Source organism: Phyllobates terribilis, unplaced genomic scaffold (genome assembly GCF_046119375.1).
Source record: "Phyllobates terribilis strain yellow unplaced genomic scaffold, ASM4611937v1 Scaffold_2__4_contigs__length_985480577, whole genome shotgun sequence".
Classification (NCBI taxonomy): Eukaryota; Metazoa; Chordata; class Amphibia; order Anura; family Dendrobatidae; genus Phyllobates; species Phyllobates terribilis.
The window spans coordinates 517,031,280-517,050,318 of record NW_027362762.1 but is presented as its reverse complement, the minus strand read 5'-3'; the positions used below and the strand labels follow the sequence as shown (position 1 = coordinate 517,050,318).

Here is a 19,039-nt window from a genome sequence, read left to right as displayed (position 1 = left end):
CATTCGTATTAAAGAATGGAAAACAGCCTTCAATACGCCTGAGGGAAACTATGAGAACCTTGTGATGCCATTTAGGTTAACTAATGCTCCCGCCATTTTTCAGCATTTTGTAAATTACATCTTTAGTCATCTGGCAAGTAGATTTGTGGTGATCTATCTTGATGACATGTTAATTTATTCACCTGACCTTGAGTCACATCAGGTACATGTCAGGCAGGCCTTACAGATACGCAGACAATAAATTATTTGCCAAACCAGAGATGTGCATGTTCTCGGTTGAGGAGATCCCTTTCCTGCGATATATTTTATTGTCCACTGGTTTTCGGCTGGAACCAGTGAAAGTCGAGGTGGTACTGGATTGGGATCGTCCTGAGGACTTAAAGGCGTTACAAAGGTTTTTATTTTTTATTTAGGAACGAAACATAAAACACAGCAAGTATATAGATAAAGCCATGCACTAAACGTATTTTTTGCAGAGTAATACAGTAGAATATAAAAGTATCATAGAAAAGTCAATATATATAAATATACTAAACATCTGTAACGTGATCAAGAATCCACATTGTGATTGTGACTTTAGTTTTGTCCAAATTTTTCATATTAAGAGCTTTGAGAAAAGAGCAGAACTTAAGGCAAAAAGGAAGGGACTTAAAGAAAAAAGTTGATGGGTGGGAGGGGGGGAAGTTGGGAAGGGGGAGAAAAAGAAAAAAAAGGAAAAAATCCCACCTCAGTCCAGACAACCGTTCAAACAAAAATCTCCCAATGGCAATCAAGTCTGAGAGTCAAGCTGCACGAGGCTTCCATGCTCATTAGATTGCTTAAATTCCATCCAATAGAACCACGTTTTATAAAAGACCTCATATCTACGGTAGAGAGAAGCCGTCAAATCCTCCATGTACTGTACATTAAATCATTGACCTTAGAAATCCAGAGGGACGAGCTAGATGGATTAACTTTCTTCCATAACAATGGAATACAAGCTCTGGCAGCCATCACCAAAAATCTGAATAGGGACTGTTTGTAGGAGGAAATAGAAGTCTCACAAAACTATAGAAGGAATAGTTCAGGACCCATTTCAGATGAAATGCCTGTAATCGACCTGATAATGCTTTTCACTTTAGTCCAGAACGGTTGTAAAACCCGACAGGACCAGAAAATATGAAGGAAATCTCCCTCGCCTGATCCACATCTCCAACAGTTAGGGTCAATAGAGAGGAACATTTTGTTTAACCTAAACGGGACTCTGTACCACCTTGAAAGGAGTTTGAAATTTGCTTTCTGAAGCTGAAAACTTATGGAAGATTTATGCGCAAAGGACAGCACCTTTTCCCTTTGTTCGTTACAAAGGTTTTTGCGTTTCGCCAACTACTACCACAAGTTCATCAAAAACTTTTCGGTAGTCTCCAAACCTCTGACGAATATAACCAGGAAAGGGACGGATTTTTCCAAATGGTCCAGTCCGGCCAGGGATTCATTTAAGACCTTGAAGGAGTGTTTTGCAACTGCGCCGATTCTAATACAGCCTGACATCACTCAGCCATTCATTGTAGAAGTTGATGCGTCTGAAGTGGGGGGTAGAGGATGTTTTGTCGCTGGGTGCGTCTCCTGGTAAATGGCATCCGTGTGCATACTTTTCAAAAAAAACTGTCACCCGCTGATAGAAATTATGACATTGGTAACAGGGAACTGTTGGCAATCAAGTGGGCTTTTGAGGAGTGGCGTCATTTTTTGGAGGGGGCAGTTCATCCAGTTATGGTAATCACAGATCATAAGAATCTGGTATATCTAGAGTCTGCAAAACGTCTAATACATAGACAGGCAAGATGGGCGTTATTCTTCACCAGGTTTAACTTTTTTGCTGCATATAAGCCAGGGAACAAAAACATTAAGGCTGATGCCTTATCTCGTTGTTTTCCTTGAGGAGAAGAAAATTGTGAACCAAAAAGGGGTGGTTATTGCGTCTATATGCTCCAATCTTGAGAAGGAGGTTGTTGAAGCTCAGGGAGACGCCCCTGCTGCCTGTCCATTAGGTAAACTGTTTGTACTCGTGAATCTCAGTCTTACAGTTCTTAGTGAACATCATAATTCAGTCTTGACCAGACATCCCGGTAATAAAGCGACCACAGATTTTCTTACTCGGCGCTTTTGGTGGTCAGGGGTTCATCAGGATGTTCAGGAGTAAGTGGCCACCTGCAATGTCTGTGCGCATTCTAAGACCTCTCATACTCATTCGGCTGGGTCTCTCCAACCATTGGCGATTCCCAGTAGACCGTGGACTCATGTATCGGTCGATTTTATCACTGATCTACCTGTGTTGGCAGGTAATACTGTAATTTTGGTGGTGGTGGACAGATTCAGTAAGATGTCACATTTCATTGCATTTTCATCAGAGAAGTTGTAAAATTGCATGAGATCCCTACTGATATTGTTTCTGATCGGGGGTTGCAATTTATTTTCAAATTTTGGAAGGTGTTTTGCACTCTGTTGGGGATCTATCTGTCATTCTCTTCAGCATTTCACCTGCAGTCTAATGGGCAAACTGAATGCGTTAACCAGAATATTAAAACTTATCTTAGGTGTTTTGTGTCCGAGAATCAGGAGGATTGGGTTACTTACTTATCTCTAGCTGAATTTGCGGTGAATAATCGTTGTCATGAATCTACTGGTAAGTCCCCGTTCTTCAGGGCATACGGGTTTCATCCTCAGTTCAGCTCATTTAATAGAAATCGTTCTTCAGGAATACCTGAAGAAGAACCGTTTGCATCTTCAATTACGTCTGTGTGGCAAGGAGATCTTAACAGCTTGAGGAAGATGGGGTCCAAATATAAGTGTGGCTGATAGGAAACGTGTGGTGGGTCTAAACCTGTGTGTTGGTGACTTGGTGTGGTTGTCCTCAAAGAACATTAAGCTGAAGATTCCCTCTTGGAAACTGGGTCCCAGGTTCATCGGTCCTTATAAATTTGTGGCCGTCATCAATCCCGTACCATTCCGCCTTGCTTTGCCGCCCACTTTTAGGATCCATAATGTGTTTCAACGGTCGCTAATTAAAAAATAAGTTTCGTCCTCTGTATCATCACCGCTACCGCCATCTCCGGTCTTTGTGGATGAAAATTTGGAATTCCAAATAGCTAAGATCCTTGATTCTCACTTAGTTCATCGTTCGCTTCAGTATCTGGTACACTGGAAGGGTTACGGTCCGGAGGAGAGGATGTGGGTACCAGCATCTGACGTCCATGTGGCCAGGTTGAGCCGGTCTTTTCACGTGGCACACCCGGATAAACCCGGTTCTGAGGTTCCGGAGGTCCCTCGTAGAAGGGGGGGGGGTACTGTCACGGGTTTTCTGCGACAGAGGGGAGCCAGAAGACCGCAGCATCTGATTCCTCCCACTCCTGCACTCATTAGAAGCCTTTCACCTTCATATTAAATGGTGCAGGTTTCTTTTAGCAGTGCAGGGGTTAATCTGGTCAGTTGTGAGCTCCTGGAAGCTTGCCTTCATCAGGCTTCAGCTGTCCAGTGTTAGCCACTCCCTGCTCCTATATACACTGGGCTTTGGCAGGCTGTCATAGCCAGAGCTAGCTTATGCTGCATGGTTCTAGGAGCGAGGTGGAGAATGGTTATTTGAGAAGGCGTTTGGTGGATTTCAGCTTAGACTGTTGTGTGGTTTAGATTGCGTGTATATCCTATTCTTCTTCTCCTATTTTGGTTTGTTCCCCATCTTCCTGGTTCCGGTGTTAACCTCTGTTGTTTGTGTGAATATATTTGTATGATTGGTATTTTCCTTTAGTCCTGTTTGTGTATTACCTTGTTAGTCTGGTTTGTGTACTGCCATACACTACTACTCCCCTCTTCCTTTGGAGGGAAGGGAACAGACTGAGGGCAGACTGAGGAGCTCAGACGAGGTACGTGGCCCCAGCGTCTTCACCTTCAGAAGTAATCCGGGTAACAGGGCCAGCTAGGGCGCCCCTAGCATTAGGGACAGGGTAGGACGCCGGGCCCTGGGATACCCGACAGCAGAGTCGTGACAGAAAGAACACCTTTAACCCCTTTTTGACATGGTCAGTAATAGTACGTCTCTGTGCCCTGGGCCTATTGGGCCAGGGACGTACTATTACTGCATAATGGGATCGCAGCCGCACACAAGCAGTGCGGGGCGATCGCCGCTGGGTGTCAGCTGATTGTCACAGCTGACACCCAGTACTATGTGCCAGGAACAGGCCCGCGCCGCTCCCAGGACATTAACCCCCGAAATGCTGCGATCTAAGTCGATCGCAGCATTCCGGTGGCAAGGAGAGGTATACTTACCCCCTCACCAACATCCCGTGCTGTCTGTGCGGGCTCCTGGTGCTTGTCATGGTCAGTGCATAGTCTAACTAACTTATGTGCGCAGGGCTGCAGCCTGCGTAGCATAGAGATGCTGCTGCTGCATTTCTATGCTGTACAGGCGATCTGGGTGAAAAAAATGAAAGTCCCATAGTGGGACAAAGTATAAAAGTTAAAAAAGAATCAAAGTGAAAAAATAAAAAAAAATTGTAAACATATTAAAAAAATGAAAAAAATAATTCCCAAAAATAAAAATACATCGTACCCAGAAATAAATATTATTCTAAAAAATAAAAAATAAAAAAAATAAAAGTACACACATATATGGTATCGCCGCGTCTGGAATGACCTGACCTATAAAACTGTCCCACTAGTTAACCCCTTTAGTGAACACGGTAAAAAAAAAAAAAAACTAAGCAAAAAACTATGCTTTATCATCATACCGCCAAACACAAAATGGAATAAAACGTGATCAAAAAGACGAATGTAAATAAAATGTTATTGCTGAAAATGTCATCTTGTCCCGCAAAAAAAAGCCGCCATACAGCTCCAGCAGCCGAAAAATAAAAAAGTTATAGCTCTCAGAATAAAGCGATGCTAAAAAATATTTTTTCTATAAAATAGCTTTTATTGTGTAAAAGTGGCAAAACATAAAAAAGATATAAATGTGGTACCACTGTAAACGTACTGACCTGAAGAATAAAGCTGTCTTTTCAATTTTACCACACGCAGAATGGCATAAAAAAAAAACAAAAAAACAAAAAAAAACAATTCCTGAATTGTTGGTTCTTGTTTATTCTGCCTCCCAGAAATCTGAATAGATATCAAAAAATGTCACGTGCCTGAAAATGGTACCAATAAAAACGACAACTCGTTCAGCAAAAAACAAGCCATCACATGACTCTGTTGGCCGAAATATGGAAAAATTATAGCTCTCAAAATATGGCGATGCAAAAACTAGTCTTTGCAAAAAAAGCGTCTTTTAGTGTGTGACAGCTGTCAATCATAAAAACCCGATATGAATCTGGCATCGCACCGACCTGAAGAATAAAGTCGTCAAATCACTTATACAGCAAGAGGAAAGGTGTAAAAAAATAAACTCTAGGGTTAGGGTTGTGTTAGGGTTAGGGTTGTGTTAGGGTTGGGGTTGTGTAAGGGTTGTGTTAGGGTTAGGGTTTTTTCAGGGTTGTGCTAGGGTTAAGGTTGTGCTAGGGTTAAGGTTGTGCTAGGGTTAGGGTTGTGCGAGGCTTATGGTTGTGCTAGGGTCAGAGTTGTGCTAGGGTTAGGTTTGTGCTAGGGTTAGGTTTGTGCTAGGGTTAGGGATGTGCTAAGGTTAGGGATAGGGTTGTGTTAGGGTTGTTTTAGGGTTAGGGTTATGCTAGGGTTGTGCTAGGGTTAGGGTTGTGCTAGGGTTGTGCTAGGGTTAGGGTTGTGCTAGGGTTAGGGTTGTGTTAGGGTTGGGATTTTTTCAATATTAAAGAAAAAAATGATGACGATATGGCGACTAGTGTTGAGCTCAAGTTCTCGCTACTTCAGCTTGCATCGGGTGCTTGGGTATGCACCGAGTATCACGGATGCTCAAGTGACATGCTCGAGTCTCCGCCCCACATGCTTTGTGACCAAAAAAACCTTGCGGGGATTGCCTGCCATGCTCGAGCGATCCCCACATGTTTTATTTGGGTGTCTAACAACCGTGAAACATGCAGGGCGGGGACTCGAGCATGTCACTCGAGCACCCGCGATACATGGTGCATACCTGAGTACCACTTGCGCTCAAGACTAATGACAATTTATTCAATATGATAACCTAATGTTATCAAATTCTGTGTCGTACCTCTGGGTTCAAAATGTTCACTATACCCCTTGATAAAATCCTTGAGGGGTCTAGCTTCCAAAATGCATTCACTTGTGGGGGATTTCCACTATTTAGGCACATCAGGGGCTCTCCAAATGCAACATGGCATCCGCTCTCAATTCCAGCCAATTTTGCCATCTAAAAGTCACACAGTGCTCCTTCCCTTCTGAACCCTGCCGTGTGCCCAAACAGTGTATTTTCCCCACATATGGGGTATCGGCGTACTCAGGAGAAATTGCACAACAGTTTCTGGGGTCAATTTTCTCCTCTTACCGTTGTGAAAATAAAAAATTTGGGGCTAAAACATCATTTTTGTGGGAAAAGTTTGATTTTTTTATTTTCACGGCTCTGTTATAAGCTTATGTGAAGCACCTGGGGGTTCACGGTGCTCACCACACATCTAGATAAGTTCCCTGTGGGGTCTAGTTTCCAAAATGGGGGTCACATGTGGGGGGTTTCCACTGTTTAGACACATCAGTAGCTCTTCAAACGCAACATGGCGTCCGCTAATTATTCAAGCAAATTTTACATTCAAAAAGTCAAATGGCGCTCCTTCCCTTCCGAACCCTACTGTGCGCCCAAACAGTGGTTTTCCCCACATTTGGGGTATTGGCGTGCTCAGGAGAAATTGCACAACAAATTTTGGGGTCCATTTTTTCCTGTTACCCTTGCAAAAATAAAAAATTGGGGTCAAAAGTAACATTTTTGTGAAAAAAAATAAATGTTCATTTTTTTCTTCCATATTCCAAAAATTTCTGTGAAGCACTTGAAGGGTTAATAAACTTCTTGAATGGGGTTTTGAGCACCTTGAGGAGAGCAGTTTTTAGAATGGTGTCACTTTTGGGTATTTTCTGTCATAAAGGCCCCTCAAAGTCACTTTAAATGTGATGTGGTCCCTAAAAAAAAAAAAAAAAAAAAATGATTTTGGAAATTTTGTTGGAAAAATTAGAAATCGCTGGTCAACTTTTAAACTTTTAACCCTTATAACTTCCATTCTAACAAAAAAATTTGTTTCCAAAATTGTGCTGATGTAAAGTAGACATTTAGGAAATGTTATTTATTAACTATTTTGTGTGACATATCTCTCTGCTTTAAGGACAAAAAAAATTCAAAGTTTGAAAATTGCGAAATTTTCAAATTTTTTGCCAAATTTCCGATTTTTTCAGAAGTAAACGCAAGTAATATCGAATACATTTTACCCCTATCATGAAGTACAATATAATTCAAAAAGAATCCGGCACTCCAAAGTATGATGAAGAAGATAATTTTTAATTTACATGATCCTCCAATATGCAAAATATATTAACGTTTCGGCACAATTCGGCCTTCATCAGAACTGTAAATTAAACAACAAATTTATAATATGAATACAGTTATATGAAAAAGTTTGGGCACCCCTATTAATCTTAAGCTTATTGTTTTATAAAAATTGGTGCTTTTGCAACAGCTATTTCAGTTTGATATATGTAATAACTGTTGGACACAGTAATGTTTCTGCCTTGAAATGAGGTTTATTGTACTAACAGAAAATGTGCAATCTGCATTCAAACAAAATTTGACAGGTGCATAAGTATGGGCACCTCACCAGAAAAGTGACATTAATATTTAGTAGATCCTCCTTTTGCAAAAATAACAGCCTCTAGTCGCTTCCTGTAGCTTTTAATGATTTCCTGGATCCTGGATGAAGGTATTTTTGACCATTCCTCTTTACAGAACAATTCCAGTTCAGTTAAGTTTGGTCGCCGAGCATGGACAGCCCTCTTCAAATGATCCCACAGATGTTCAATGATATTCAGGTCTGGGGACTGGGATGGCCATTCCAGAACATTGTAATTGTTCTTCTGCATGAATGCCTGAGTAGATTTGGAGCGGTGTTTTGGATCATTGTCTTGCTGAAAGATCCATCCCCTTCAACTTTATCACTGATTCTTGAACATTATTGTCAAGAATCTGCTGATACTGAGTGGAATCCATGCGTCCCTCAACTTTAACAAGATTCCCGGTGCCGGCATTGGCCACACAGCCCCAAAGCATGATGGAACCTCCACCAAATTTTACTGTGGGTAGCAAGTGTTTTTCTTGAAATGCTGTGTTTTTTTGCCGCCATGCATAACGCCTTTTTGTATGACCAAACAACTCAATCTTGGTTTCATCAGTCCACAGGACCTTCTTCCAAAAGGAAATTGGCTTCTCCAAATGTGCTTTTGCATACCTCAGCCGACTCTGTTTGTGGCGTGCTTGCAGAAACAGCTTCTTTCGCATCACTCTCCCATACAGCTTCTCCTTGTGCAAAGTGTGTTGTATAGTTGACCGATGCACAGTGACACCATCTGCAGCAAGTTGATGCTGCAGCTCTCTGGAGGTGGTCTGAGGATTGTCCTTGACTGATATCACCATTCTTCTTCTCTGCCTTTCTGATGTTTTTCTTGGCCTGCCACTTTTGGCCTTAACAAGAACTGTCCCTGTGTTCTTCCATTTCCTTACTATGTTCCTCACAGTGGAAACTGACAGGTTAAATCTCTGAGACAGCTTTTTGTATCCTTCCCCTGAACAACTATGTTGAATAATCTTTGTTTTCAGATCATTTGACAGTTGTTTTGAGGAGCCCATGATGCCACTCTTCAGATGAGATTCAAACAGGAGCACAACTTGCAAGTGGCCACTTTAAGTACCTTTTCTCATGATTGCATACACCTGGCTCTAAAGTTCAAAGCTCAATGAGGTTACAAAACCAAAAAAAGTGCTTCATTAAGTCAGTAAAAAGTAGGTAGGAGTATTTAAAACAAGAAAATAAGGGTGCCCGTACTTATGCACCTGTCAAATTTTGTTTGAATGCAGATTGCACATTTTCTGTTAGTACAATAAACCTCATTTCAACGCAGAAACATTACTCTGTCCAACAGTTATTACATATATCAAACTGAAATAGCTGTTGCAAAAACACCAATTTTTATAAAACATTAAGCTTAAAATTAATAGGGGTGCCCAAACTTTTTCATATAACTGTATGTGTAGCGCCGGCGTCCCTGCCCTCTGCTAGGCAGGGACGCTGTTCCCCTCACCCCTCTGCTCCGAGCCCGGCGTCCTCCTCCCGCTCTGCTGGCAGCACACGCTCTTTCCCGGCCACTGTGCTTAGGGCGCGCGCGCGCGCTCCCTCCCTCTTAAAGGGGCCGCGCGCGCCGTCCTAAGGAGTCCCCGGCCAATGGCCGGAGGACTTCACCATATATAAGGCACCTCCTCCAAAATGGAGGTGCCCGAGCAATGTTGTTGCACTGTTCACTACTCTGCTTCAGCCCTCAGGTCCCGTTGCCAGTTACCTGTCAGTTACCTGCCAGAATCCTGCCAGTTTGCTGTCTGTTTCCTGCCTGACATTCCTCCTACCTGCTTGCTAGCCTGAGGTCCGACGGTCTGCCTTCCTACTCCTGTCAGTCTGTCTATGGACCAGCTTGCCCGCTCACCTGGGAGCGCACATCTGCTACCTGCCTGCTAGCCTACCTGGAGGCTCCGCCATCACGTGCTGTGACCACCTGCCATTCCAGAGACTCCTGCCCGCTCACCTGGGAGCGCTCATCTGCTGCCTGTCAGTTGGCCTACCTGGAGGCTCCGCCGTCACGTGCTGTGACCACCTGCTATTCCAGAGACTCCTGCCCGCTCACCTGGGAGCGCTCATCTGCTGCCTGTCTGTTGGCCTACCTGGAGGCTCTGCCGTCACGTGCTGTGACCACCTGCCATTCCAGAGACTCCTGCCCGCTCACCTGGGAGCGCTCATCTGCTGCCTGTCTGTTGGCCTACCTGGAGGCTCCGCCGTCACATGCTGTTACCACCCGTTTATCCAGAGACTCTCGCTTGCTCACCTGGGAGCACACATCTACCATCTGCCTGCTAGCCTACCTGGAGGCTCAGCCATCACAGGTCGTACCTACCCTTTACCCAGAGACTGCCGCGGTCACTTGCCGTGACCTCCTGCCCGTTCATCCAGAGACTACCCCGGTCACTTGCCGTGACCTCCTGCCCGTTCATCCAGAGACTGCCCCGGTCACTTGCCGTGACCTCCAGCCCGTTCACTCAGAGACTGTCCCGGTCACCTGCTGTGACTGCCTGCCCGTCTTCCCTGGTCGCCACCCGCTCCCTTACAAGGACCGCCCCCTTGTATAGTAGCTCAGAAGTTCCGCCTCCCAGACCCGTTACAGTTTGCTCGGGCCATGGAACCCGGTGGCACCCAAGCTCCCTCACTCTCGGACCTGTGTCATGAACTGTCCCGTCAGAGGTCCCAACAGGAGTCCATCCTGGGTCACCTGCGGAATGTCAATACTCGCCTGGACACTCTGACTGCTCCACCAGCAACCACCGCCAGTGCCATGACTCGCAATCCGGCAGCTCCGCTGCCCACCAATACTATGGTATCCTACCCCGGACCCCGGCTTTCTGCACCTCCTCGCTTCGGAGGCGACTCCGCTCAGGCTCGGGGCTTTATAAATCAGTGCACCCTGCACTTTGAACTCCTGTCCCACCAGTTTAACTCCGACCGGGCCAAAATTGCCTTCATCATGTCCCATCTCACCGGGGAGGCCCTGGCCTGGCTAAATCCTCTATGGGAGAGAGGAGACCCCCTGGTGTCCGACTTGTCTGCCTTTCTCACGGCTTTCCGGAAAGTCTTCGACGAACCCGGACGGAAGACCTCATCCGCATCATCTCTGCTACGCCTCCGTCAGGGAAGTCTCACCGTGGGCCAATATGCCATACGGTTCCGTACCCTTGCCTCGGAGCTGGCCTGGGATAACGACGCTCTGGTATCTGTCTTCTGGGAGGGTCTGTCCGGCCGTATTAAAGATGAACTTGCCGGTCGAGACATTCCTACCACTCTCGATGACCTAATAACTCTTGCCACCCGGATTGACCTACGGTTCCAGGAGCGTGACAAAGAAGTCACCCGTGAGAGGAGGTTTCCACGTCTAGCTCCTACTTTTCAGAAACCCGTCACTCCCTCCGTTTCTCCCCAGGTACACTCTCCTGAGCCTATGCAGGTCGACCAGACCAAGATGGTCAAAACCCGTCAGGACTTACGCCGTGCCGAGGGGAGCTGCTTCTACTGTGGCAGTAAGGAGCGCTGGATCCGTACCTGCCCGGAGAGGTCAGGAAACGCCTGTGTCTAGGTTCACTCAGAGAGGTCGACCTAGACCAGAATAAATCCTCTCCATCTCTGCTGCTGTCAGTCTCAATTATCTGCGGGGAGAATCGTTATTTTGAACTAGCCCAACTTGACTCTGGAGCGGCCGGGAATCTTATTTCACAGGCCCTGGTAGAAAAATACCGCATTCCCACCAAACCTCTGGCTATACCTTTATCTGTCGCTGCTGTGGATGGGGGTCTCTTACCACGTCCCATCCAACTCATCACCGAATCCATAACTCTGCAGGTGGGAATGCTGCATTCTGAGAGCATCTCTTTTCATGTTCTGCCTGGACTCTCTCACGCCCTCTTACTAGGTCTACCTTGGCTCCAGAAACATGCACCCGTGCTTGACTGGCAGACCGGAGAGGTCCTTCGCTGGGGACAGGACTGTCATAAGACTTGTTTGGTTCCTGTTCATCCCGCCCGTCCTTCTCCTACCCCAACTAATCTACCTGGACTTCCGATTCCCTATTGGTCATTTGCTGATGTCTTTAATAAAAAGGAGGCAGAGACATTACCCCCTCATAGACCATACGACTGTCCTATCGACCTGTTACCCGGTACTACGCCTCCCCGTGGGCGTCTTTACCCATTGTCCGCTGCTGAGACCCGGTCGATGTCCGAATATATTGAGGAGAATTTGGCCAGGGGATTCATCCGGAAATCTACCTCCCCGGCGGGAGCAGGCTTCTTTTTCGTAAAAAAGGACGTCTCTCTCCGTCCCTGTATAGACTATAGAGGCCTTAACCAGATCACGGTGAAGAATAAGTACCCCCTTCCGCTCATTCCAGAATTATTTGATCGTCTGAGGGGGGCTAGAATCTTCACCAAACTGGACCTCCGTGGGGCGTACAACCTGGTCCGTATCCGTCAAGGGGATGAATGGAAGACTGCATTCAACACCCGGGACGGCCACTATGAATATCTGGTAATGCCCTTTGGTCTCTGTAACGCTCCTGCCGTCTTTCAAGAGTTGGTCAATGACATCTTCCGGGACCTTCTCTACTCCTGTGTAGTGGTGTACCTGGACGACATCTTGGTCTTCTCTCCGGATCTCCAGACTCACCGGAGGGACGTTCGTCAGGTCCTGCTCAGGCTCAGGCAGAATCACCTCTTCGCTAAATATGAGAAGTGTCTCTTTGAGCAGACCTCGCTTCCGTTTTTGGGCTACATTATTTCTCAGACCGGCCTACGAATGGATCCAGAGAAACGGTCTGCCATCGAGAAATTGCCCCGACCGGAGGGGTTGAAGGCCATTCAGCGGTTCCTGGGCTTCGCCAACTACTACCGCCTCTTCATACCGCACTTCTCTTCCCGGACTGCCCCAATTTCCGCGCTCACCCGTAAGGGCACTAATCCCAGAGAGTGGCCGCCTGAAGCAGAGGAGGCCTTTCTTTGCTTAAAACAGGCCTTCTCTTCCGCCCCGGTGCTGCATCGCCCAGATGGCAACAAGCAGTTCTTCCTGGAGGTTGACGCCTCCTCCTCTGAAGCCGGAGCGGTACTTACCCAAAAATCATCTTCCGGGAGAATGGTAGCTTGTGGCTTCTTCTCCAAACTCTTCTCCTCTTCTGAGCGCAACTATTCCATAGGAGATCGAGAGTTATTGGCCATCAAGCTGGCATTGGAGGAGTGGCGTTACCTGCTCGAAGGGGCTCTTCACCCGGTAATAATTTACACTGACCACAAGAACTTGGCTTACCTCCAGCATGCCCAGAGACTTAACCCGCGCCAAGCTCGGTGGTCCTTGTTTTTTGCTCGCTTTGATTTTGTCCTTCATTTTCGCCCGGCTGACAAAAACATCAAGGCGGACGCCTTGTCCCGATCCTTTCTGGTGTCTGATCTCGAGGAAGAACCGAAACACATCATCGATCCCGCCAGAGTAATGCAGGTGGCTCCCGTGAGTCTAAATCGTCTCCCTCCCGGTAAGACGTTCGTATCCGTACCTGATCGGGAGAAGATCCTACACTGGGGTCACTCGTCTAAACTAGCTGGCCACGCCGGTCAGAAAAAGACCCTCCAGCTTATTACCCGACACTACTGGTGGCCTACCCTGCACAAGGACGTAATAGACTTTGTTTCTGCCTGTGTGTCCTGCGCCCGCAACAAGGTTCCGAGACATCTGCCAGCCGGTCGCCTCCTTCCGCTTCCAGTACCTGCTGCCCCCTGGCAGCATATAGCAATGGACTTTATAACTGATCTCCCCGTCTCTGCCGGTTGTACGGTCATTTGGGTGGTCGCTGACCGCTTTTCCAAGATGGCTCATTTCGTTCCCCTGCCAGGCCTCCCGTCTGCACCCGAGCTGGCTAAAGACTTTATCCGCCACATCTTCCGTCTTCATGGACTGCCCCTCCACATAGTGTCGGATCGTGGGGTACAGTTCACCTCACGCTTCTGGAGAGCCACTTGTAAACTGCTAGACGTCACCCTGGACTTCTCCTCCGCTTACCACCCACAGTCTAATGGTCAAGTGGAGCGGATCAATCAGAACCTGACCAGTTACCTCCGGCACTTCGTTAATGCCCACCATTCAGATTGGGTGGATCTCCTGCCATGGGCCGAATTTTCTTACAACAATCACGAGAGCGAATCTTCCTCCAAATCCCCGTTTTTTGTAGTCTTCGGTCAGCATCCTCGGATCCCATTTCCCGTCTCCACTACGGTGGACAATCCGGCTGCGGAATCTCTTGTTAACAAATTTTCCTCCATATGGGAGAGTACCCGGTCCGCACTCCTTCTGTCATCCGAGCGTATGAAAAGACATGCTGACAAAAAACGTCTGGATCCTCCTCAATTCCGTCCAGGGGATAAGGTCTGGCTCTCGTCCAAATATGTCCGGCTCAAGATTCCTTCCTATAAGCTAGGGCCTCGGTTCATCGGTCCTCTGGAGGTCATCAGTCAGATCAACCCAGTGGCCTATAAATTGAAACTCCCGGCCAACTTGCGGATCCCTAACTCCTTCCATGTATCTCTCCTCAAACCTGTGGTACTTAACTCTTTTTCCAAGTCTACAGGTACGCCTCCTGCTCCGGTTTCCGCTGAAAACGAATTTGAGGTAGAGAACATTCTGGCCACCAAAAGGGTAAGAGGGAAGACCTTTTTTCTAGTAGATTGGAAGGGGTTTGGTCCTGAAGAGAGAACGTGGGAGCCCCGGGAGAACATCCATGCCCCTCTCATCCTAGCTAAATTTCTCTCTGACCTAAAAAAGGGGGGGCCTAAAGGGGGGGGTACTGTAGCGCCGGCGTCCCTGCCCTCTGCTAGGCAGGGACGCTGTTCCCCTCACCCCTCTGCTCCGAGCCCGGCGTCCTCCTCCCGCTCTGCTGGCAGCGCGCGCTCTTTCCCGGCCACTGTGCTTAGGGCGCGCGCGCTCCCTCCCTCTTAAAGGGGCCGCGCGCGCCATCCTAAGGAGTCCCCGGCCAATGGCCGGAGGACTTCACCATATATAAGGCACCTCCTCCAAAATGGAGGTGCCCGAGCAATGTTGTTGCACTGTTCACTACTCTGCTTCAGCCCTCAGGTCCCGTTGCCAGTTACCTGTCAGTTACCTGCCAGAATCCTGCCAGTTTGCTGTCTGTTTCCTGCCTGACATTCCTCCTACCTGCTTGCTAGCCTGAGGTCCGACGGTCTGCCTTCCTACTCCTGTCAGTCTGTCTATGGACCAGCTTGCCCGCTCACCTGGGAGCGCACATCTGCTACCTGCCTGCTAGCCTACCTGGAGGCTCCGCCGTCACGTGCTGTGACCACCTGCCATTCCAGAGACTCCTGCCCGCTCACCTGGGAGCGCTCATCTGCTGCCTGTCTGTTGGCCTACCTGGAGGCTCCGCCGTCACGTGCTGTGACCACCTGCCATTCCAGAGACTCCTGCCCGCTCACCTGGGAGCGCTCATCTGCTGCCTGTCTGTTGGCCTACCTGGAGGCTCCGCCGTCACATGCTGTGACCTCCCGTTTATCCAGAGACTCTCGCTTGCTCACCTGGGAGCACATATCTACCATCTACCTGCTAACCTACCTGGAGGCTCAGCCATCACAGGTCGTACCTACCCTTTACCCAGAGACTGCCCCGGTCACTTGCCGTGACCTCCTGCCCGTTCATCCAGAGACTGCCCCGGTCACTTGCCGTGACCTCCTGCCCGTTCATCCAGAGACTGCCCCGGTCACTTGCCGTGACCTCCAGCCCGTTCACTCAGAGACTGTCCCGGTCACCTGCTGTGACTGCCTGCCCGTCTTCCCTGGTCGCCACCCGCTCCCTTACAAGGACCGCCCCCTTGTATAGTAGCTCAGAGGTTCCGCCTCCCAGACCCGTTACAGTATGAAACATATTCACAATGTTCATAATATTACAATAAATTGAGCAAAAAAATTGGATTTGATGTGACAAGTCCATAGTACATCTTTACAACTTTAGCAAATAAGTGCAAATAGTCAATAAAAAGCGAAGTGGCTCTATTCTTTAGATGTGATTTGCAAGCAAATAACATTAAATATGAGATATGAGAAACCGAAAATACAAAAGATTCATCATATTATTACCAGGATGCTGCCCAATTGATATGTGGATCAAAGCTGGAAAGGAAGGGGGGATAACATGAATCACGATCTCTGTGCAAGTCAAAACGAATGAGGAAGACCCTAATAAATATACAGTACTCACCAAGACCACGTGGAGGGGGGGGGCATACATGCAATAGCGCTGTATAGAGAAGAGCACGACCATGCTATGAGGAATGCGCTGTAGGGATAGAGCGCCACGCGCTCTTATGTGTACTGCCCGTACTTCCGGATTGTGACGTCAATCCGGTGCTCTGTGGTCACGTGATGTGCGGATAGCCGCGTCATAGGAAGTGACGTGGCTGAGAGTATGTGTCTCTGGCAAGCGCCATATTGGTGGGGTAATGGTGTATTGTGACGTATTGTGGCCCTAGGTGCCATCTTGGTGGGGTGGTGATATATTGAGATGTATCACAGGAACTGACGTATCGGGTCAGAAAAGTGTGGCCGTCAGGCGCCATATTGGTGGGGTAAAAAACATGCAGTCATGGTACATATAGTGATACAAAGGGAAATACAATAGCTAGTAAAATAAGGGGATTAAGTCTCTGGGACCAACACTGCTACGTTGGAGGATATTAGCATAAATGGTGAAATTTGAGTGATTGGTAATGAAAAGGAGATATGAAAAATGATTATGAATGAGAAAAAAGGGGAACATATTAATGAATCTGAATAGAAAAAAACGAATAATAAAAAATATTAAATAATGAAAATCCAGGAATAAAATTAAAATAAAGTAAAATAAATAAATTAAAAATTGAAAAGTAAAAAATAAAGTAAAAATGGAAAATAAAAAATAAAAATAAAATAAATATAAAAATAAATATGAAAATGAATGGAAAATAAAAACGTGAAAATAAAAAAATTAGACAAAAATTAGTATAAGAATAAAAATAAAGAATACAAATAAAAATGGATATTGAAAAAATTATATTACCACACTGATCCATGGACATGGAGCATGACAGTCAGTTTATGCGGCTCTGTAGGAAAAGTGAGAGAAAGAGAATATTTAGATAAAACTCAGAATTTCATTATCCCTGTTAAGTCCCATTGGTTCCAAGGTGTCTAATTTATGCATCCAGAAGGATTTGTGACGTTTCAGTATTTTAATTCTGTTACCGCCTCTCCTCGGTAATGGTATATGTTCCAGAACCTGAAATTTTAATTGAGCTATACTATGTTTTTTTTGCTCAAAATTATACGGGATAGGTAGATAGGTTTTGCCACATCGAATACTCGATTATGTTGCGATATGCTGGGTCGTCTCCCCCACATATACGAGACCGCATGGACATTTAATGGCATAGATAACGAAACAAGAGTCACATGTGAAGAAACCTTTCAAGTCAATGGCCTCTCCTGTATGGGAGTGAAAGAATTTGTCACCCTTCTGAACATTACCGCACTGTGGGCAATGCAAACAAGGGAATGTACCCTTCTTAGGGGTATTAAGAAATGAATGTCTTGGGAGTATTTTCCTATAGCCAACATCTGCTCGTACCAATCTATCACGAAGATTTGTGGGTCGCCAGAAACCAGGTAAGAATGGTAGTTGAAATTCTTCAATTTTAGGATAACTATCCTGTAAGGTATGCCAAAACTTACGTATGCTTTTATGTATCGTGTACATGAATGGATGAAATGTATGTTTTAAAGGGTATTCTTTTCCCTATTTTTTCTCTGCAGTTCCTGGGCTGTGCTCTACATTTGGTTAATAGGGCTTGTGGATACCCTCTAGCTAAGAATTTTGAGCATTTGAGACAATCCTGTCGATGCGACTGAATTGAGATATGGGAATAGATTCCCTAGTGGCTTTCGGGTGGCAACTGGAGAAATGGAGTAGATTATTACGATCAGTTTCCTTCACGAAGAGGTCAACTTCTAGGTGTCCATTACTCTCTTTGACAACCCTTGTGTCCAGAAAACTAATTGTCCTAGTATCATAGTGCAAAAGAAACTGCAATTCAGGCCATATCTGGTTCAATTGAGTATGAAACGCTTGAAGGGAGTCCAACGGGCCCCGCCATATGCAAAAAATATCATCTATATATCGTCGCCATAATATGGCGTTATGTTTAAAGATTTGATTGGGATGAATATATTTCTCTTCAAAATAGGCCATAAAGCAATTTGCATATGGCGGGGCCACATTGGACCCCATCGCGGTTCCTTGTACCTGGAGATAGAAATCGTCACCAAACAAGAAAAAATTCTCTTTTAAGACCAGATTAAGAAGCTCCATACAAAATTCAATTGTGTTCCTATTTTCAAAAGAAGAAGAAAGCAAGGCCTCAACTGTCTTTAAACCTTTGTGGTGTTGTATTGAGGTATATAGAATGCTGACATCCCAAGTTATCAACAATGAGGAATTAGGTATCTCTTTTAATTCATGGATCATATTAATAAAATTACCTGTGTCTAGGATGTGTGATTTGGTATTTTTGACTAGAGGTGATAAAACTTTTTCTAACAAAATACTCAGAGGTGATGAGACCGAGTCTGTGGATGCTAGGATCGGTCGTCCCGGGGGTTTATGAAGTCTTTTGTGTACCTTTGGTAATATGTAAAAGACCAGAGTGATTGGATGGTAGTTGATTAGAAATTCACTCACTTTTTTTGTCAATTATACGTCTCTGTAGGACAATACTTCACTTGACATTATACACAAAAATATTTTGGGTGCAGCACGTAAAGGTAAATATCTAAACAAAAAGGGCTACGTGGCACTCCTTTGTGGTGGGTGCCCGGATAGGATTCCACTCCGTTTATGTAATTCAAAAAGAATCCAGCACTCCAAAGTATGATGAAGAAGATCATTTTTCATTTACATGATCCTCCAATATGCAAAATATATTAACGTTTCGGCCCAATTCTGCCTTCATCAGAACTGTAAATTAAACATCAAATTTATAATATGAATATGAAACATATGTATCTTTTGTATTTTCCGTTTCTCATATTTAATGTTATATGCTTGCAAATCACATCTAAAGAATTGAGCCACTTCGCTTTTTATTGACTATTTGCACTTATTTGCTAAAGTTGTAAAGATGTACTATGGACTTGTCACATCAAATCCAATTTTTTTTGCTCAATTTATTGTAATATTATGAACATTGTGAATGTTTCATATTCATATTA

The 19,039-nt window shown here is 45.7% G+C and overlaps 1 long non-coding RNA gene across 1 annotated transcript; it reads right to left on the bottom strand.

The window, feature by feature from the left end:
* Window positions 1–4,341: 4,341 nt before the first annotated feature.
* Window positions 4,342–16,182, bottom strand: LOC141218857 (uncharacterized). Its single transcript, XR_012287548.1, has 3 exons — window positions 15,996–16,182; window positions 15,875–15,907; window positions 4,342–7,071 (listed from the first exon to the last, which is right to left on the bottom strand). It is a non-coding gene; the product is annotated as an uncharacterized lncRNA (long non-coding RNA).
* Between the last annotated feature and the right edge of the window lie 2,857 nt (window positions 16,183–19,039).